Source organism: Stenella coeruleoalba (assembly GCF_951394435.1).
Source record: "Stenella coeruleoalba genome assembly, chromosome: 9".
In the NCBI taxonomy this organism is placed as follows: Eukaryota; Metazoa; Chordata; class Mammalia; order Artiodactyla; family Delphinidae; genus Stenella; species Stenella coeruleoalba.
The window spans coordinates 88,812,008-88,832,173 of NC_137155.1; the positions used below are offsets into that span (position 1 = coordinate 88,812,008).

At 37.9% G+C, this 20,166-nt stretch overlaps 1 protein-coding gene across 14 annotated transcripts in view; it reads left to right on the forward strand.

Moving 5' to 3' along the window:
* CHRM2 (cholinergic receptor muscarinic 2) overlaps window positions 1–20,166 on the forward strand; it is an 800,456-nt gene that overhangs the window by 416,890 nt on the left and 363,400 nt on the right. For all 14 annotated transcript variants that reach the window (XR_013829691.1, XR_013829692.1, XR_013829693.1 and 11 more), the window contains one exon: window positions 17,100–17,191. The gene's annotated coding sequence lies outside the window, so the exon portion shown is untranslated. The remainder of the gene's footprint in view (window positions 1–17,099; window positions 17,192–20,166) is intronic.

Here is a 20,166-nt window from a genome sequence, read left to right on the forward strand (position 1 = left end):
GAAAAAGTGCTAAATTCCTTAGATGTCTGGTTTTCTTTAATTCACACAAATCTTTTGAAGTTCTGACTACCTGGTCTTTGTTGCAAAAACTCCTACATACCCTGGCTCCTCCCTCACCTCTTAGGAGCATTCCTCAGAGCCCTCTGAGAGGCTGAGTGCCAGGCTTAAGCCCTTGGTTTTGTCTGCCAAATAAAACATAATTCTCAAATTTTAGGTTATGCATTTTTTTTAGTTGACAGTATTCATAGTCAGCATTTTCTCTTCACACAGAAATGCCCTTTCTTGGCACACTTACTGATAACTCTCCATTACTACTGGCATTAATGCTTCCTTCTCCAGCTAAGTTATGGTACATAAGATATGTGAACGAAATGAAATACCTCTTTCCCAGTGGTTTGGGTTTTAGTAGCAGATCAGACAAATACTAACCAGGACCATCTCCTTGATACAGGTACCACATATGTTCTAAGAGCAGAGTCATATTCTGTACCTCAAGGGTTTCTGCACAGCTATAAACAAAACTATCTGATGGAGTGGTCTTGTGATAATAATCGCTCTTCTGTAATGTACTTCATTACCACTGTGTGATAACCAACATCATTGAATAAGAGAATTTTTACAATAACTTTCTCAGTTTTCTCTTTGAACAGAACATTAATTCTTAATTTTCTACCTGATTTTGCAAATATCTTGTCATACTGTGATTTATACTTAAGTCTCAGGACTACAATTTTGAGTGCTATAATTATAGCTTTCGTTTCTTCTCTATCTTTAAAAATAATTATTTTTTTGCTGAATTGTATTTTTCTACTAATTCAGGGGAAAAAAAACCCTCTAGGTTTTCCTTTTTTTTTTTTAATTTTAATTATGGAGACTTCACTGGCTCTATGCCAAAGCTGTTCAGCTGACTCTCCCATCTAGTAATATCCTATATTCAGATATTTACTATCAAATATCTTGATTGTAATTTTCTGATATAGGTGCTTATACAAATATTCACATTTGTACATTTGTCACTATATTAACAAATTTATTTTTTCATACCAGATTCTCATGCTAGATGTAATTTGAGACAATTTTCTGAGTTGTATAATTCATGTTACACCTTTCGTTACTCATTTTATGTTTTACTGAAGTATTTCTGAGACACTAATATGTTTTTGTGGGTTGTGGATATGAGGCAGCACAAAAACATGAGCGAAAAGTACAGTCTAATTTATGTAAAAATTAGCATGAAAATGACATGATCATATTTTAGGGAAGATAAACTTCAGACAGATTGACAACCTACCTTGTCATTCTAAAAATGGACAACCTGTAATAATATCAGAATTATAAAGAATGCATTTCTGTAGAATGATAGTTAAGCTTACATTTCATATTTGTAAAATGAATATAGATATAATTTATTTTTCCTTCTTTACTTCTTTATGCCAATTGATAGATCCATCTAAAAAAATACTGCTAGCAAAATACCTAAAGCAATATACTTCTACATTATCTCATGGACAGAGGCAAAAGTGGGTGGTTAATGTTTTAAAGGGTTGTTTTAAGATGGACTAATCACTTAGCATCTAATTATGTTACCTTGGATAAGATTTAATTTCTTAGAACGTCTGTTTCCTCATCTGTAAAATGAGGATAAGAATGCATATGTTAATTTTTGTAACAAAAAATGTAAACATCTAGCACAAAATCAATGTAATTGTATAGTATATGTTAGTTTTATTGCTAGTCTGAATTGCTTATTGTATTGACTTTGAGTTTATAGGTTGGCCACAATGGAAAAGTGAGTTTTCCTTGTGAAATATTCTGAGAAGATAATTTTATATGGAAGTGTGTGTGTGTGTGTGTGTGTGTATGTATGTGTGTGTGTTTCAAAAAATTATCACTAAATGCTTAGAATGCTCGTACCAGGAGAGAGTGCAGATACAGTGAAGAATGGAGTAAGGGGTAAGATAGTGGTTTATTTCTTGGGTTGTTTTCATCCTGGCCTCAGTCAGAGATAATTGTCTATTTAGTGAATATTCAAAGTTGAGTGTTTGGTAGTTGGCTTTGCATTTGCTGACCACTAAGTGGAAAAAATAAGGCAGCTTATGAGGAAAATTAATAGATTGTCACTGTCTGCACGCTTCAGATCTTCTAAAATGATTCTTGAGAGAAATAACTCCCTAACCCTATTAAAGCTTCTTCCTCAATTTTTCGATACTTGCTTATATTTTAGTTCCTCAGATAGTACTTGCTTATATTTTAATTCCTCAGATCGAGCTAGTTTTGCTTAAAATGCTTTTGATCAGGGAAATGCAGAACATTCCAAAGCATCCTAATTATTTTTTAAGGGAAGGGGAGAATTTTTTCCCCTGAATTCTGGAAAAGGGTACCTTTTAATACTATTATTATTGATGATTTCCTCTTTATAATACTAGATTCAGCTTAGTATTTCTCAGCTCTTTGATTCCAGATTATCAGCATACATTAGAGAATTATATTGAACACAAATTTTTTCGGATATGCTAGGACTATTAAAGATCATGTTTATATATATATATATATATATATATATATATATATCTTTTCAACTTCCAAATCTTTGAAGCACTTCTTTTTATATTCTTTCTTCATTATAAACATCTAGGTTAAAGTCTGAACGAACATAGAATACCTATCAAGAAATAAATTCCACAACAAACTGTGGAGGAAACATCAGTACAGAGACTTCATTCTTGTTATTTTACCAGCAATAGGATAACTTTTTGTTGTTTTTTATATTATAAATGAATTTACACATGGTTTAAACTATTACTTATAAATGTATTTATACATGGTTTAAACTAATAGTAAATACTATTATTTACTAAAGATCCACATTGCAGTGACTTCTTTCATTACCCTACTTCAATTTTAACAATTTTAATTATCTGTTTAACAATTTTAACGGATAATTGTTTAATTGCAACAAACAAAAACCCACCCGAGGTAGCTTAAGCAAGGAGGGCATTCTATAAAGAATTACGAGCATTTAGTTAAACTTAACTATAGATATAGTAAGACCTTACTAGACATGAAAAGATAACAAGTAAATATATAAACTTTCTAGCTACTTACTCTCTCTGCAAATGCATGGTCTCCTGTGCCACTTCTGTCTTGTGTACCAACAGTGTTACTGCAAGCCTCTTTGGTGCACATGGGTCAAAATGGCCACCATAGCCCCAAAGTCCATATCTCCAAGTACTGCTTCACGCAGTCACCACACTCTGATTCTTAGTCTTTAATTTGAATTTACACAAAGAGGATTTGATTGGACCCACACTTCTTCTAAAAAGTTAGACAGGTGTAATCACATGGTACAAACGTGAGGTCAAAGCTATGTTAGTAAAGGAAAATTAATCCAGATGGAAAAGTTAAAAATTAATCTATCCTTAAGGACACAGCTGATAATCTTTTTTTTTTTTTTTTTTTTTTTTTTTTTTGTGGCATGTGGGCCTCTCACTGTTGTGGCCTCTCCCGTCGCGGAGCACAGGCTCCGGACGCGTAGGCCCAGCTGCTCCACGGCATGTGGGATCCTCCCGGATCAGGGCACAAACCCGTGTCCCCTGCATCGGCAGGCGGACTCTCAACCACTGCGCCACCAGGGAAGCCCGATAATTTTTATTATGGGACATTTTTGTGAGATTAGGGAAGGCAGTTTTTTTTCTCATATACATTGTCTAGAATATTTTATTTCACTTTATTACTTTGCATTTGATTTCAAATGTTAGAGATTCCTTTGAGTTAGCAAGGAGAAATTTCTAAGGGAAGATTCAAGCTTACAAACACATTTAAATTAGTTATGGAAGTAATTGAAATTGAGGAAAGATGGGAATATACAGAATCAAGATAACAGAAATGGAATGAAATCTAATTTTGAAGAATTGAGCCCCATGGAGAAATCCAGGCTTGGGTGGTTATCTATCTATAATCATGAATTATTACTAATGCCACCAATTACCACAGCATTTATTCTAGTGTTCTCACTAGAATAAACTTTTTCTCTGACTTTGAGAAACTTGGTTTTCATTATCTACAATATATTTATGTATTTACTCAGTCCTAGAATACAAATAAAGTAGTTTCACAACTGCTAAATCATATCTTTGTGAAAAAAAAAACATACTAAATAATTTCTTAGACAATTTTTCTTCAGCATGGGGGAACCATATATGGTAATATTTTGTATTACTTTTGCAACTTTGTGTATGTCCGAAATTATGTCAAAATGCAAAGATAAAAAATTTAAAATCTGACAACCATTTTTTTTAAATGACCTTTGAATTTTGTGTTTTGTCTGGGAAGCCTTATACTAACACCCCCATCCCATTCAAGCTTACAAAATATTGTCTGATGCTTAATTCTAGGTATTTTCATACTTTGATTTTTATGTGTATATCTTTAATTTATGTGTAATTTGTTCCTGTGTATTATTTAAAGTTGAAAATTGACTATATTATGTTTTCCTTTGATGTATAGACAATCGTTGTCCCCAACCATTTATTTAAAAGTCGGTTATTTCCTGGCCAAGTTAAAAAAAAAACAAACACCTTTGTGACATACCAAATCACCATAGTATATGTGTGTGTCTATTTCTTGCCTTTCTATTTCTTCCTGATTCAGTTGCCTATTGATATATTGGTATCACTGTGTTTAACTGCTGTCTTTTGCTGTTGTGATATCTACATCTGATAGGGCAAGTCTGGTTCTCTGGAAGCGGACTCTGAGATGGAGATTAGTATATAGGAATTTTGTTAGTGAGTGCTCTGGTGATCAGCATCTGTGGGGAAGACACTGATGCGGGAATGGGCTGAGGGAGAAAGTGTGCTCGGTGCATCATGTTAAGCCACAGTTAACCCCACAGGGAGCTCTGAAGAAAGAGACAGTCCCCGAGAGATGTCCCAAGTTGAAGTGGGATGGCTGAGCTGTTATACTCCTGCATCAACTAATAATTGGATATAGGCTGCCTCTTAGAAGGAACACAGACTCTGGGTGAAGTGCTTTCTTCCCCTGAGAGACATTCGTGGAGAGGATGGGTTACTGGGGGCTATCTGCTGGCAGAACTCGAAGCCGCAGGAGGAAGGTGTCCTTCGGTCCACAAGAGGGATCTGGGTAGAAAAGCACAGTGTCCACTACACGACACATTATACTTTTACACAAAATTTTTTTTATTATTTGTTACCCTTTATCTTCCATATGAATTTTAAAATTGGCCTATTGAGTTCCTTTTTAATTTTTCTTTGAAATACATTTGGAATTCCATTAAGTTCAAGATTAACTGGTTCTATAAATGTAATCTATCCAAAAAATGAAAATATAGGTATTTCCTTTTATCCTTGAAGATCGTATCTTTTTCCAAAATATGTTTAAATAACCATTATCTGGTGGGCCTTTTTCTCTGAAGACTCAATAATAATTTGTTGTGCATGGTGAGTCCCTTCTAGGTCTTCATCTGTGATATATCACAACATCATTTTGTGTGGCTTAAGGAACAGGATTCATTGAGGAAAAGGATAACACATAGGTCCAGGTTCAATAAGAAGAGAAGCAAGCAAAGGAAGAAGGTTCCCATTCTTCCACCACCTGCAGAAGAATGTCCTGAGACCTGGGTACTCCTGGCCTGCGGTGTGAGGCTGGGATCCTGTTGAAGGTCACTCTCCCCTGTGTCTCTGCTTTGTTATGGTGCAAGCAGGACAGTGTTTTCAGGGAAAGAAAATATCTTTTGATGCTGGGTAGTCTGGAATCATGCTGGTTAGTCTGGAAACAGTTCAAGCTGTTTACAAGAGTTGTCTGAGAAACCAGCTGCCTAGCACCGGGTGGCCTTTGGTGCAACACGCCTGAGAGAAGTGGAAGAAGCCAGTTTGTCTGGGGAACCTACAATAACATCTAGGGTCACTTTTGTTTTTTTTAATGTTACTCATTTATTTTTGGCTGCACCGCACGGCTTGCGGGATCTTAGTTCCCTGACTAGGGATCAAATCCGTGCCCCCTGCATTGGAAGCAGGGAGACATAACCACTGCACTGCCAGGGAATTCCTAGGGTCACTTTTAGACAGTTCTGCTCATTGCACCACATATTTCTTCTAGAAGGTAAGTTTTCTTCTATCTTTAATCATTCCTTCTGGAATGATTATTTGATTTCATGGATCCATTTCCATATTTCTTAATTGCATTCCCATAATTTCACCTCTCATTCATAATTTTCATCTCTAATTTTGAGGCATGCCTCTGTATATAGTCTTTAAGACAGATGTCACTCTGCAGCTGTTCCTTATTCTACTTTATTAACACTGAAGTTGGGTTTTTTTTGTTGTTGTTGCAGTTTAATTCTCAAGACCTCAGTTTACTTAGTTACTTCTATTTTATGGTAGCCAGTTCTTGCTTTCGAGATATGCAATCCTTTAGAATCTCTGAGGTGGTTAAACATCCTATATTGGATGTTACCTTTCTATTTCCTTTATTGCTTTAGCTTTCCCTGGGACTTTATTTATTCACTCTGTTGTCTCTCTTTCTTACCCTTGTCTTTCTTACCTTTGTTTTCTCTCAGTTGTTTGAGGTTTTAGTTTGTTCCCAATTTTAACTAACAGCCCAGTTGTAGCAACATGTTACATTCAGGTGTCTTCAAATCACAGGTAAAGTAAGCTTTTTATCCCACAGTGAATTCTGACCCTGGTTGTGAAGGTCACTGGCTGAGAGCAAGGGTAGGGGGAGGATTAAAATGGGGAGAAACTTTGTGTGTAGCTGGGTTTTCTTTAGAAGAAGAAGGGAATTTATAGGTACAACAGATTTTTTGTTTGTGTTTGTTTGTTTGTTTTTTGTCCATTATAGTGGCTTCTTCTTGACCCAATTTCCTTACAAAGTCTCCTAGGGCAGAACTTCCATTTTACTTGGAGAGCTCTACTTAGTTTTATCTTCTAGGAAAATTTCTTTTTGAGAGACTACTCCAACTATTCCACAGTCCTTGAATTAATCGACCACCTGACAGGGCAAGTCCTACTCCCAGTTCCAGCTGCTTTGGGAATTGGAAAACTTTGAAAGTTCTGCTGAGTAAACTCGCTTACTTGGGTGCACTTTTATTTTTAATCTGTCATGAACTGCAGGTGACTAAGATTGGTTGAGTTTCATAAACAATCTCTTTAATACTGTCAAGAAAATCCTTGATGTTCTGATAATTTAATGATACCCTTTTGGGTTTTGCAGTGGTACAACGGATTTAGTTGTGCAGAGTTTTCTCACATTTCAGTGAGATTTCAGGAAGGAGGAGAGGTAGTCATGGATGGTTAGCCAATCATCCTGCCTAAGAATCCCTGATAGGAATTTGGAAAATGGAAACCAAACATTTAAAATCTCACTGGCTAATAGAACAAATATTTTCTCTCAGTAAATTGTGTGTATTTTTTTTCTAAAAGATACAGTAAGCTAAAATTTACTTAAGAGCACATGGAATATCTGTGGTGGAAACAAAACCCCAGAAGAGGCAAGAAGTGATCAGTTCCAGCATTTAGAGGAGGGAATTCAGCCTAGGGAAGTGAAAAACATTAATTCTCCGGGAATTGAAAGGATAACTTTAGAGACAGTCATTTAACTTTAATGAAGACAAGTGCATAATAAAGCTCATGTAGGTTTCCTTTTTTTCTTTCATCATGTCAATTCAATAATTAAGAGCTCAGAGGAGAAAAATGAAAAAATTGGAAATGAAAAAATCTGAAATGATCTTTTGGAGGAATTGTTTAGCTAAATAAGAGTAGAATTATGAGAACAGCAAGACATTTACAGTGTACAGTGTGGTGCAATGAGAGAGAGAGAGGAACACTGAATATGAAAATAGCACAGCAGGTGCTAGAAAAGTTGAGGGAGGTAGGAAGATCCATAGTGTAAGATAGGAAACACTAGTAGAGGACCATGTTGCATAAGCAAAGGGTTTAATCTGGCAATAAGAAGACTAATGAACTGGTTACAGGAAACTGGGGAAATAAGGTAAGCTGACTACTATTAATTTAAAATAAATTTAATTAGCTAATTTAATTAAATCAATTAAATTAATTTAATTGATTGATTTAAAATAGACTAGTTTCAAACAAACAATTTTCCCTCATCTTCTCAGACATTTATAACAGGAAAAAGTAAGCATATTTCCCATGCTTTGAGGATATCTCTCGTTTATAACATTTTTTGCCTGAACTGTTTCTTCCTGTATTGTTTCAACTGGCAAGAGCCCATTTAGTGCTATAAAAAACTCCACCATGGTCAAAGTGAGGTATATATCATTCTGACTCCTTACTCTCTAGTGATCTGTGGCTGTACTGTTGCTGCTACTATGGTTAATATGTTTCCATTTCAGTGTCTATCACTTTCATCTTCATTAACAGTAGAGAAAATTGCAAAAAGCTGTCTCTCCCTTCCTTTTCCTATATTTCATATCTTAGTTCTGCCCTCCTTTATAGAGATGACAATCCTTATTTTTCAGAAGACTTCAATGACTTCTTAGCACTTGAATGTTCAAATCTGAACCTCTTATTTGGGTACTTAAGGATTTGCCCTATTTTTTATCTCACTGCCTTTCCTGTCTACTTCCCCAACCTATAGTCCAAACTTAGCCAACTTCCCCACTTTTCTTTCACATGAAATGCCTATTCCAGGCAGGCCAGTTTCCTCCTTGCCACCAGCCGTTCCCTGATACCCTCCACCTACACTTTGGTCATAAAACACTCTTTCCCTCATGTAACCAAATTAAGCCCATCACCCAAAGTACATTTTATCTCATCAATGATAATTCCCTACTCTGGCCTGTGTGGATTGCTTACTTCTCTGAATTTTGACAATCTTTATATGACTATCATTAATTTTGTTTTCTGAATAATATAAGTGTGTGACATTAGTTTCACTTCTTATTTAACAAAACAATTCCTTGCAGTGTCTTTGTTCAACATAGGTCTTGTTACATAGGGGAGGAAGTTCTTGACAAAAGCTTTTTGACTTCACCCCAGAATTCACTGAATGTACAACTCAAAGAAAACTGAAATTTCTCTAAGGATGAAAATAAGTCAAACAATATTTTTTGCTCATTCTCAGTTAAAGAAAAGAATAACAAAAATAACTAATTTTTAAAAAAACTGAAGTACATTTGCAAGCTTCTCCTATTTGAAAAGCACTCTTAAAAGTCAACCTCTGTGTTTGGGTTATGTTCCTGGAGGATTCAGTAGGGTGAAATCTTGCTTTATGTTGAAGTTAGAGGAACAATATAATTTCAAGTCTTTCAGCCTAAAATTTCTACATATGATTTTTTTTAAACATCTTTATTGGAGTATAATTGCTTTACAATGGTGTGTTTGTTTCTGCTCTATAACAAAGTGAATCAGCTATACATATACATATATCCCCATATCTCCTCCTTCCCGCACCTCCCTCCTACCCTCCCCATCCCACCCTCTAGGTGGTCACAAAGCACCAAGCTGATTTCCCTGTGCTATGCAGCTGCTTCTCACTAGCTATCTGTTTTACATTTGGTAGCATATATTACTCTATGCCACTCTCTCACTTCGTCCCAGCTTACCCTTCCCACTCCTGTGTCCTCAAGTCCATTCTTTACATCTGTGTCTTTATTCCTGTCTTGACCCTAGGTTCTTCAGAACCATTTTTTTTTTAGATTCCATATATATGTGTTAGCATATGGTATTTGTTTTTCTCTTTCTGACATAACTTCACTCTGTATGACGGACTCTAGGTCCATCCATCTCACTACAAATAACACAATTTCTTTTCTTTGTATGACTGAGTAATAATCTATTGTATATATGCACCACATCTTCTTTATCCATTCATCTGTTGATGGACACTTAGGTTGCTTCCATGTCCGGGCTATTGTAAAACGAGCTGCAATGAACATTGTGGTACATGACTCTTTTTGAATTATGGTTTCTCGGGGTGTATGCCCAGTAGTGGGGTTGCTGGGTCGTATGGTAGTTCTATTTTTAGTTTTTTAAGGAACATCCATAGTGTGCTCCATAGTGGCTGTATCAATTTACATTCCCACCAATAGTGCAAGAAGGTTCCCTTTTTTCCACACCCTCTCCAGCATTTATTGTTTGTAGATTTTTTGATAATGGCCATCAGACCAGTGTGAGGTGATGCCTCATTGTAGTTTTGATTTGCATTTCAATTATGATTAGTGATGTTGACCATCCTTTCATGTGTTTGTTGGCAATCTGTATATCTTCTTTGGGGAAATGTCTATTTAGGTCTTCTGCCCATTTTTGGATTGAGTTGTTTGTTTTTTGATATTGAGCTGCATGAGCTGCTTGTATATTTTGGAGATTAATCCTCTGTCAGTTGCTTCGTTGGCAAGTACTTTCTCCCATTCCGAGGGTTGTCTTTTGGTCTTCTTTATGGTTTCCTTTGCTGTGCAAAAGCTTTGAAGTTTCCTTAGGTCCCATTTGTATATTTTTGTTTTTATTTCCATTTCTCTAGTAGTTGGCTCAAAAAGGACCTTGCTGTGATTTATGTCATAGAGTGTTCTGCCTATGTTTTCCTCTAAGAGTGTTATATTTCCTCTAAGAGTCTTACATTTAGATCTGTAATCCACTTTGAGTTTAGTTTTGTGTATGGTGTTAGGGAGTGTTCTAATTTCATTCTTTTACATGTAGCTGTCCAATTTTCCCAGCACCACTTATTGAGGAGGCTGTCTTTTCTCCATTGTATACTCTTGCCTCCTTTATCAAAGATAAGGTGACCATATGTGTGTGGGTTTATCGCTGGGCTTTCTTTCCTGTTCCATTCATCTATATTTCTGTTTTTGTGCTAGTACCATACAGTCTTGATTACTGTAGCTTTTAAGTATACTCTGAAGTCTGGGAGCCTGATTCCTCCAGCTCCGTTTTACTTTCTCAAGATTGCTTTGGCTATTCGGGGCCTTTTGTGTTTCCATACAAATTGTGAAACTTTTTGTTCTAGTTCTGTGAAAAATGCCACTAGTAGCTTGATATGGATTACATTGAATCTGTAGATTGCTTTGGGTAGTAACGTCATTTTCACGATGTTGATTCTTCCAATCCAAGGGCATGGTATATCTATACTCCATCTCTTTGTATCATCTTTAATTTCTTTCATAAGTGTTTTATAGTTTTCTGCATATAGGTCTTTTGTCTGCTTAGGTAGGTTTATTCCTAGGTATTTTATTCTTTTTGCTGCAGTGGTAAATGGGAGTGTTTCCTCAATTTCTCTTTCAGATTTTTCATCATTAGTGTATAGGAATGCAACAGTTTTCTGTGCATTAATTTTGTATCCTGCTACTTTACCAGATTCATTGATTAGCTCTAGTAGTTTTCTGGTAGTGTCTTTAGGATTCTCTATGTATAGTATCATGGCATCTGCAAACAGTGATAGCTTTACTTCTCTTTTCCAATTTGGATTCCTTTTATTTCTTTTTCTTCTCTGATTGCTGTGGGTAAAACTGCCAAAACTATATTGAATAATAGTGGTGAGAGTGGACAACCTTCTCTTGTTCCTGATCTTAGTGGAAATGGTTTCAATTTTTCACCACTGAGAACGATGTTGGCTGTGGGTTTGTCATATATGGCCTTTATTATGTTGAGGTAAGTTCCCTCTGTGCCTACTTTCTGCAGGGTTTTTATCATAAATTGGTGCTGAATTTTGTCGAAAGCGTTCTCTGCATCTATTGAGATGATCATACGGTTTTTCTCCTTCAGTTTGTTAATATGGTGTATCATACTGATTGATTTGCGTATATTGAAGAATCCTTGCATTCCTGGGATAAACCCCACTTGATCATGGTGTGTGATCTTTTTAATGTGCTGCTGGATTCTGTTTGCTAGTATTTTGTTGAGGATTTTTGCATCTATGTTCATCAGTGGTACTGGCCTGTAGTTTTCTTTTTTTGTAACATCTTTGGTTTTCGTATCAGGGTGATGGTGGCCTCATAGAATGAGTTTGGGAGTGTTCCTCCCTCTGCTATATTTTGGAAGTGTTTGAGAAGGATCAGTGTTAGCTCTTCGCTAAATGTTTGATAGAATTCGCCTGTGAAGCCATCTGTTCCTGGGCTTTTGTTTTTTGGAAGATTTTTAATCATGTCTCAATTTCACTGCTTGTGATTGGTCTGTTTCTATTTTCTGTTTCTTCCTGGTTCAGTCTCAGAGGGTTGTGCTTTTCTAAGAATTTGTCCATTTCTTCCAGGTTGTCCATTACATTGGCATATGGTTGCTTGTAGTAATCTCTCATGATCCTTTGTATTTCTGTAGGGTCAGTTGTTACTTCCCCTTTTTCATTTCTAATTCTATTGATTTGAGTCCTCTCATTTTTTTCCTTGATGAGTCTGGCTAATGCTTTATCAATTATGTTTATATTCTCAAAGAACTAGCTTTTAGTTTTATTCAACTTTGCCGTTGTTTCCTTCATTTCGTTTTCATTTATTTCTGACCTGATCTTTATGATTTCTTTCCTTCCGCTAACTTTGGGGTTTTTTTTGTTGTTGTTGTTGTTCTCTCTCTAATTGCTTTAGGGGTAGGATTAGGTTGTTTATTTGAGATGTTTCCTGTTTCTTAAGGTAGGATTGTATTGCTATAAACTTCCCTCTTAGAACTGTTTTTGCTGCATCCCATAGGTTTTGGGTCATCGTGTTTTCATTGTCATTTGTTTCTAGGTATTTTTTGATTTTCTCTTTGATTTCTTCAGGGATCTCTTGGTTATTAAGTAATGTATCGTTTAGCCTCCATATACTTGTATTTTTTACAGATTTTTTCCGGTAATTGATATCTAGTCTCATAGCATTGTGTCAGAAAAGATACGTGATACGATTTCAATTTTTTTTAATTTACCAAGGCTTGATTTGTGACCCAAGATATGATCTATCCTGGAGAATGTTACATGAGCGCTTGTGAAGAAAGTGTATTCTATTGTTTTTGGATGGAATGTCCTATAAATATCAATTAAGTCCATCTTGTTTAATGTATCATTTAAAGCTTGTGTTTCCTTATTTATTTTCATTTTGGATGCTCTGTCCATTGGTGAAAGTGGAGTGTTAACGTCCCCTACTATGATTGTGTTACTGTCAATTTCCCATTTTATGGCTGTTAGCATTTGCCTTATGTATTGAGGTGCTCTTATATTGGGTGCATAAATATTTACAATTGTTATATCTCCTTGTTAGATAGATCCCTTGATCATTATGTAGTGTCCTTCTTTGTCTCTTGTAATAGTCCTTATTTTAAAGTCTATTTTGTCTGAAATGAGAATTGCTCCTCCAGCTTTCTTTTGATGTCCATTTGTATGGAGTATTTTTTTCCATCCCCTCACTTTCAGTCTGTATGTGCCCCTAGGTCTGAAGTGGGTCTCTTGTAGACAGCATATATACAGGTCCTGTTTTTGTATCCATTCAGCCAGTCTGTATCTTTTGGTTGGAGCATTTAATCCATTTACATTTAAGGTAGTTATCGATATGTATGTTCCTACTGCCATTTTCTTAATTGTTTTGGGTTTGTTATTGTAGGTCTTTTCCTCCTCCTGTGTTTCCTGTCTAGAGAAGTTCCTTTAGCATTTGTTGCAAAGCTGGTTTGGTGGTGCTGAATTCTCTTTCTTTTGCTTGTCTGTAAAAGTTTTAATTTCTCTGTTGAATCTGAGTGAGATCCTTGCTGGGTAGAGTAATCTTGGTTGTAGGTTTTTCCCTTTCATCACTTTAACCATGTCCTGCCACTCCCTTCTGGCTTGCAAAGTTTCTGCTCAAAGATCAGCTGTTAACATTATGGGGATTCCCTTATATATTATTTGTTGTTTATCCCTTGCTGCTTTTAATATTTTTTCTTTGTAATTATTTTTGATAGTTTGATTAATACGTGTCTTGGCATGTTTCTCCTTGGATTTATCCTGCATGGGACTCTGTGCTTCCTGGACTTGATTAACTATTTCCTTTCCCATATTAGGGCAGTTTTCAACTATAATCTCTTCAAATATTTTCTCAGTCCTTTTCTTTTTCTCTTCTTCTTCTGGGACCCCTATAATTCAAATTGTGGTGCATTTAATGTTGTCCCAGAGGTCTCTTAGACTGTCCTCAATTCTTTGGATTCTTTTTCTTTTATTTTGCTCTGCAGTAGTGATTTCCACTATTTTATCTTCCAGGTCACTTATCCGTTCTTCTGCCTCAGTTATTGTGCTATTGATTCCTTCTAGAGAATTTTAAATTTCATTTATTGTATTGTTCATCATTGTTTGTTTGCTTTTTAGTTCTTCTAGGTCCTTGTTAAACGTTTCTTGTATTTTCTCCATTCTTTTTCCATGATTTTGGGTCATCTTTACTATCATTACTCTGAATTCTTTTTCACGTAGACTGCTTAATTTCTGTTCATTTGTTTGGTCTGGTGGGTTTTTACCTTGCTCCTTCATCTGATGTATGTTTCTCTATCTTCTCATTTTGTTTAACTTACTGAATTTGGGGTCTCCTTTTCACAGGCTGCAGGTTCATAGTTCCCGTTGTTTTTGGTGCCTGCCCCCAGTGCCTTAAGGTTGGTTCAGTGGGTTGTCACTCTTCCTGGTGGAGAGGACTGGTGTCTGTGTTGTGGAGGATGAGGCTGGATCTTTTTGGTGGGCAGGACTACGTCTGGTGGTGTGTTTTGGGGTGTCTATGACCTTATTATGAGTTTAGGCAGCCTCTCTACTAATGGGTGTGGTTGTGTTCCTGTCTTGGTAGTTTTTTGACATAGGGTGTCCAGCAGTGGAGCTTGCTGGTCATTGAGTGGAGCTGGGTCTTAGCATTGAGATGGAGATCTCTGGGAGAGCTTTTGCTGTTTAATATCATGTGGACCCAGGAGGTCTCTGGTGACCAATGTCCTGAACTCGGCTCTCCCACCTCAGAGGCACAGGCCTGACACCCGGCCACAGCACCAAGACCCTGTCAGCCACATGGCTCAGAAGAAAAGGCAGAAAGAAAGAAAGAAAGGAAAGTTATTAAAGTAAAAAATGAAAAAAAAATTATTAAAAGTAAAAAAATTAAAACGTAATAAAAAAGAAAAAAAAAGGACAGACAGAACCCGTGGACAAATGGTAAAAGCAAACATATACAGACAAAATCACACAAAGAAGCATACACATACACGCTCACAAAAAGAGAAAAAGGAAAAATATATCGTTGCCTCCAAAGTCCACTGCCTCAATTTTGGGATGAGTCATTGTGTATTCAGTTATTTCAGAGATGCAGGTACATCAGGTTGATTGTGGAGATTTAGTTCACTGCTCCTGAGGCTGCTGGGAGAGATTTCCCTTTCTCTTCTTTGCTCGCACAGGTCCCGGTGTTCAGCTTTGGATTTGGACCCGCCTCTGCATGTAGGTCGCCTGAGGGCGTCTGTTCTTCGCTCAGACAGGGCGGGGTTAAAGAAGCAGCCGATTCGGGGGCTCTGGCTCACTCAGGCCGGGGGGAGGGAGGGGTACGGACGTGGGGCGAGCCTGCGGCGTCAGAGGCCTGCGTGACTTTGCACCAGCCTTAGGTGCGCCGTGCGTTCTCCCGGGGAAGTTGTCCCTGGATCCCGGGACCCTGGAAGTGGCGGGCTGCACCGGCTACCCGGAAGGGGGGTGTGGAGAGTGACCTGTGCTCGCACAGAGGCTTCTTGGTGGCGGCAGCAGCAGCCTTAGCGTCTCATGCCCGTCTCTGGGGTCCGCGCTGATTGCCGCGGCTCGCGCCCGTCTCTGGAGCTCCTTTAAGCAGCGCTCTAAATCCCCTCTCCTCGCGCAGCAGGAAACAAAGAGGGAAGAAAAAGTCTCTTGCCTCTTCGGCAGCTCCAGATTTTTCCCGGACTCCCTCCCGTTTTGCTGTGGCGCACTAACCGCTTCCGGCTGTGTTCACGCAGCCAACCCCAGTCCTCTCCCTGGGGCCCGACCTCCGAAGCCCGAGCCTCAGCTCCCAGCTCCCGCCCGCCCCGGAGGGTGAGCAGACAAGCCTCTCGGCCTGGTGAGTGCTGGTCAGTACCGATCCCCTGTGTGCGAATCTCTCCGCTTTGCCCTCCGCACACCTGTTGCTGTGCTCTCCTCCGCGGCTCTGAAGCTTTCCACTCGCCACCCACTGTCTCCGTCAGTGAAGCGTCTTCCTAGTGTGTGGAAGCTTTTCGTCCTTCACATTCCCTCCTAGAGGTTCAGGTTCCGTCCCTATTGTTTTGTCTCTGTTTTTTCTTTTTTCTTTTGCCCTACCCAGGTACGTGGGGAGTCTGTTGCCTTTTGGGAAGTCTGAGGTCTTCTTCCAGCGTTCAGTAGGCGTTCTGTAGGAGTTGTTCCACATGTAGACGTATTTCTGATGTATTTGTGGAGAGGAAGGCGATCTCCACATCTCACTCCTCCGCCATCTTGAAGGTCTCTTCCTCCACATATGATTTTGATGTGATGGGTCACTTGGAACTAGTTAATTCAAAAGAAGAAAAAAATACTACGTTTATTTAAGAAAGAATCATTTATACTGTTTTAAAAAATAGTACAATATGTTATAAGGTAAACTTTACAATATTCAAGTCTGTATGGAACTCAATCTGTAAGCCATTAAGTAAATGAAATCTCACAATATTTCCTTGCTTCTATGAAGTATCTGTACATTATAGCAGTCTGGCCAGGCTCTCAGCCATCACAAAGAATGGAGTTAGAGTGCCCACACACTTATCTTTCTCAGGGAACCCAGCCCTCTGTCTGACTCTCCTCAGTTGCAGAAAGAAAACTCTGCTCACTGTCGAAAGGGGAAGGGAGAGAGAGAGGGGGAGAGAAAGAACTTTTATCCTTTACTTCTTTATTTCTAGGAGTCTTTCAGAGCAAGCTATTGCGTCTGCCTCTCTCCTCCAGAATTTACCGTGGAAGTCATTTGCTCTGTATAAAATAAAGAATGGCACCCCTAAAAAAGGCCTTCTGTAGAATGTAATAGGGTTATGAAGTTTGAGGAGAGGGGTCTTAAAGCTAAGTGACCTAGAGATGTTGCAAAGGCTGCTGGGAATCCCAGGGACTGTGTCTCATAGTCTGGACTCCATCATTCCATTAACAGTGACATATGCTTGATTCTCAACTTTCGTTCTTTCCTTTCCTTTTTATTTTTTAAGGGAGAATTCTTTGTAAAATATGAAGAAGGAAAACTCCTTGATCCAACAGACTGGAAAACTAACTCAAAGAACACATTGAAGAAGATTTGAAGGTATAAATTACATATATTATTTACTTATCATCTTTCTATATATTGCCTATTTTATTTGTAGTATTTACCAAACTTGCCAGAGAATTGGGAGTGACAAGGGTGAAATGAAGAGAGACAAGAAGGGTTCCGGCCTCTAAAGCAGGGGAGACAGTTGGTTGTGGGCATCTGAAACAGCATGACCCTAAATAAAGGAGGTTATTTTTATAGTGTTTATTTAGGGTACCTAATGCTTTGTGTAGGATAGTTCATAAGATTTATTATTAGCAACAGGAAAAACAGGTTTCCAAATTTAAAGACCACTGAACATTCATGAACTTGGAAATTCCAAGCAAACTTGAAACCTCTTGTGGGCATCTGAGTTGATTTATCCTTGGCAAGAGACTATGTGTTCTTTTGTTTCTTTTTCAGAAGAGTAAAATAGTTGCCTCAAACAAAACTTAAATCAGTGCTTTCTTCAAGTTTGTTACATACACATACACACACACATATACATATATATTGTCATATACATGTGTAAGTTGTCATATACATGTATATTTTTTGGTAGAAGCTAAAATATGGGCATTGTAATAAATTAAGTACAGATAATAAAACCCATAAACAATAATAAAAATGCATACTCGGTGTTAATACCTTAGGGTATACTTTCTGGGTCTCCTCTTCATTTCCCCATCATCATCATCCTCTTCCTCCTCCTTCTTCTTTTCTCTCTCTCTCTTAGAATTAAGTAAATAATAAATCTCTCCCTCGGAGTTAGATGAATAACACATACATAAATGTATTTTTCTTTTTTCAGCAAAATAAAATCACACACTCTATGTATTTCTGTAACTTGCTATTCCAGTCAGTAATCTTTACCTTTTCATTTTGTCGAAATGTTATATCCTTTGATAATCACAGAGGAGGTCTTGGAACAAGAGAACAGATGAAGATAAGAGAATAGATGAGATAAGATAGTGAGCAATAATAGTTTACATATTTAAAGTGGTAAATGTATTTAAGCTTAAACATGTATTTACAAATGCATTCATGGAAACAAAAAGACAGACTACTTGAAATTGCATGCATTTAAAAATGTTGAAAATGAGTTGTCTTTCTACATAGCTGATATATAAAGATTTTCTGATTAAGTAACTTTTATTTTGAGTTTTACAAATGACTTTTATTAGATAGTTTCTAGAATTACACAGTATTTATATTTTTAAAAAGAAAGAAAGGGGGGAAAAGTACTATTAGGTGTAGAGGGGACTGTGATATTTTTCAAAAATATTTCCTAAGCAAAAGACATACGGATGGATTCTCAGGTGGTGTATCAGGAACGCACACTGAATGTAACCTTAGAATGCTGTTCTCAGAGTTCTGTGTGCGCATCCAGTATAATTAATGCTACAGAGGGAGGAAACATCAGTAAGTTACCTGCTTTGTACTTCTAAAATGTGTACTTGTTAGTAGTACTCTCAAATTTTTAAGGAAATTCATTTCTTCCCTTTAAGCACAAGGACTCATGGAGGAAGAATATATATATTTGTGTATATATGTATGGATGTGTATATGTGTGTGTGTGTACATATATGGAGAGAGAATAAAATATACTAGAGAGAAATATATATATATATTCTAATATATTTTCTTTTCTTTTGAATTTTCCAAATGGTTCTTATTAGATAGCTTCTAAAATTACATAATATTTGTATATTTAAAAAGAAAGGAAGGAAAAATAAAAAGTACTGTTAGGTGCAGAGGTGACCATTATTTGGGGGGCTGGAGTGTAAGTAATAATTTGACAGGCTATCACTGGAAGCAACTGTGAGGGCAACTCTTGGAAGGAGGAAAAGCCAACATCAGGGTGTTTATTGGGGTTTCTACTAGGGCTGCTATGAGAAACGGATGAAACGATTATGAGAGTCGTCAATATGAAAGAAGGGTCAGGGGAGGAAAGAGAAGGCTCTGTCCATTGTTTCCATCTGCTTTTGGTCCAGGATTCAGAGCATTAACTGTCCTGAATTCCACGCTGCTCTTACTGAGGGCACAGGAGAAAATTCCAGGGCCAGAGGAGGAAAGACTTGTGGCTTGTGTGTCTGAGATACGGTTGAGATTTCTGAGACATGGAGAGGATTGGAGGGATAAAGGGCAAACAGAGAGAAACTGTGTGTGAAGATAAAACTACAGGCTGGCAGCAGCGTGTAAAAGAGAACAGTGCGATCTTCTAAGGGGGGCGCAGTGTGAGACCGCATGAAAGCCCACTGATCCAACCTCTCCCAGGCGCTCCCTGCTTCCAAGCTTCACCTACAGAATTCCAAGCTTTGGGAAAGAGAGGGCTGTGGTATGAATGGAAAATGTAAGCCTTTATCATTAAGAACCCAAACAGCTCTGCTGAGGACCTCTTACCCAAAAAGCAAGACATTCAAAGTGATGTCGTGCTTCTGTCTGAAAAAAGAGAGGTTAGTAGCAGAGATACAGGGGCCAGTGATCCAGGTGATGTCAGGGGCATCACCAGTAGGCCTGGCGCAGTATATTCTCAACACGTAGTTGACTGAATGAGTCAGCCAGCCCAGTTTTCTCCAATAATACTGATAAAGCATTTATAGTGTGCTAAGCCAATGTGCTAAGCAGTTTCATGTTAATCCTCGTAGTACCCTATAACAGGGGTTCCCACCCCCTGGGCCGCGGTCCGGTACAAGGCCTGTTAGGAATCGGGCCGCACAGCAGGAGGTGAGCGGTGGGCAAGCAAGCAAAACTTCACCTGCCGCTAACCATCGCTCCCCATCGATTGCATTACCACCTGAACCACTGCTCGAATTACCGCCTGAACCATCCCCCCAACCCCCCACCCCGCTCCATGGAAAAATTTCTTCCACGAAACTGGTCCCTGGTGCCAAAAAGGTTAGGGACTGCTGCCCTGTAAGGTAATTACTATTACCTCTTTTTATCAATGAGTAGACTAAGGCACAGAATAAACTGCTTGGAATCACACA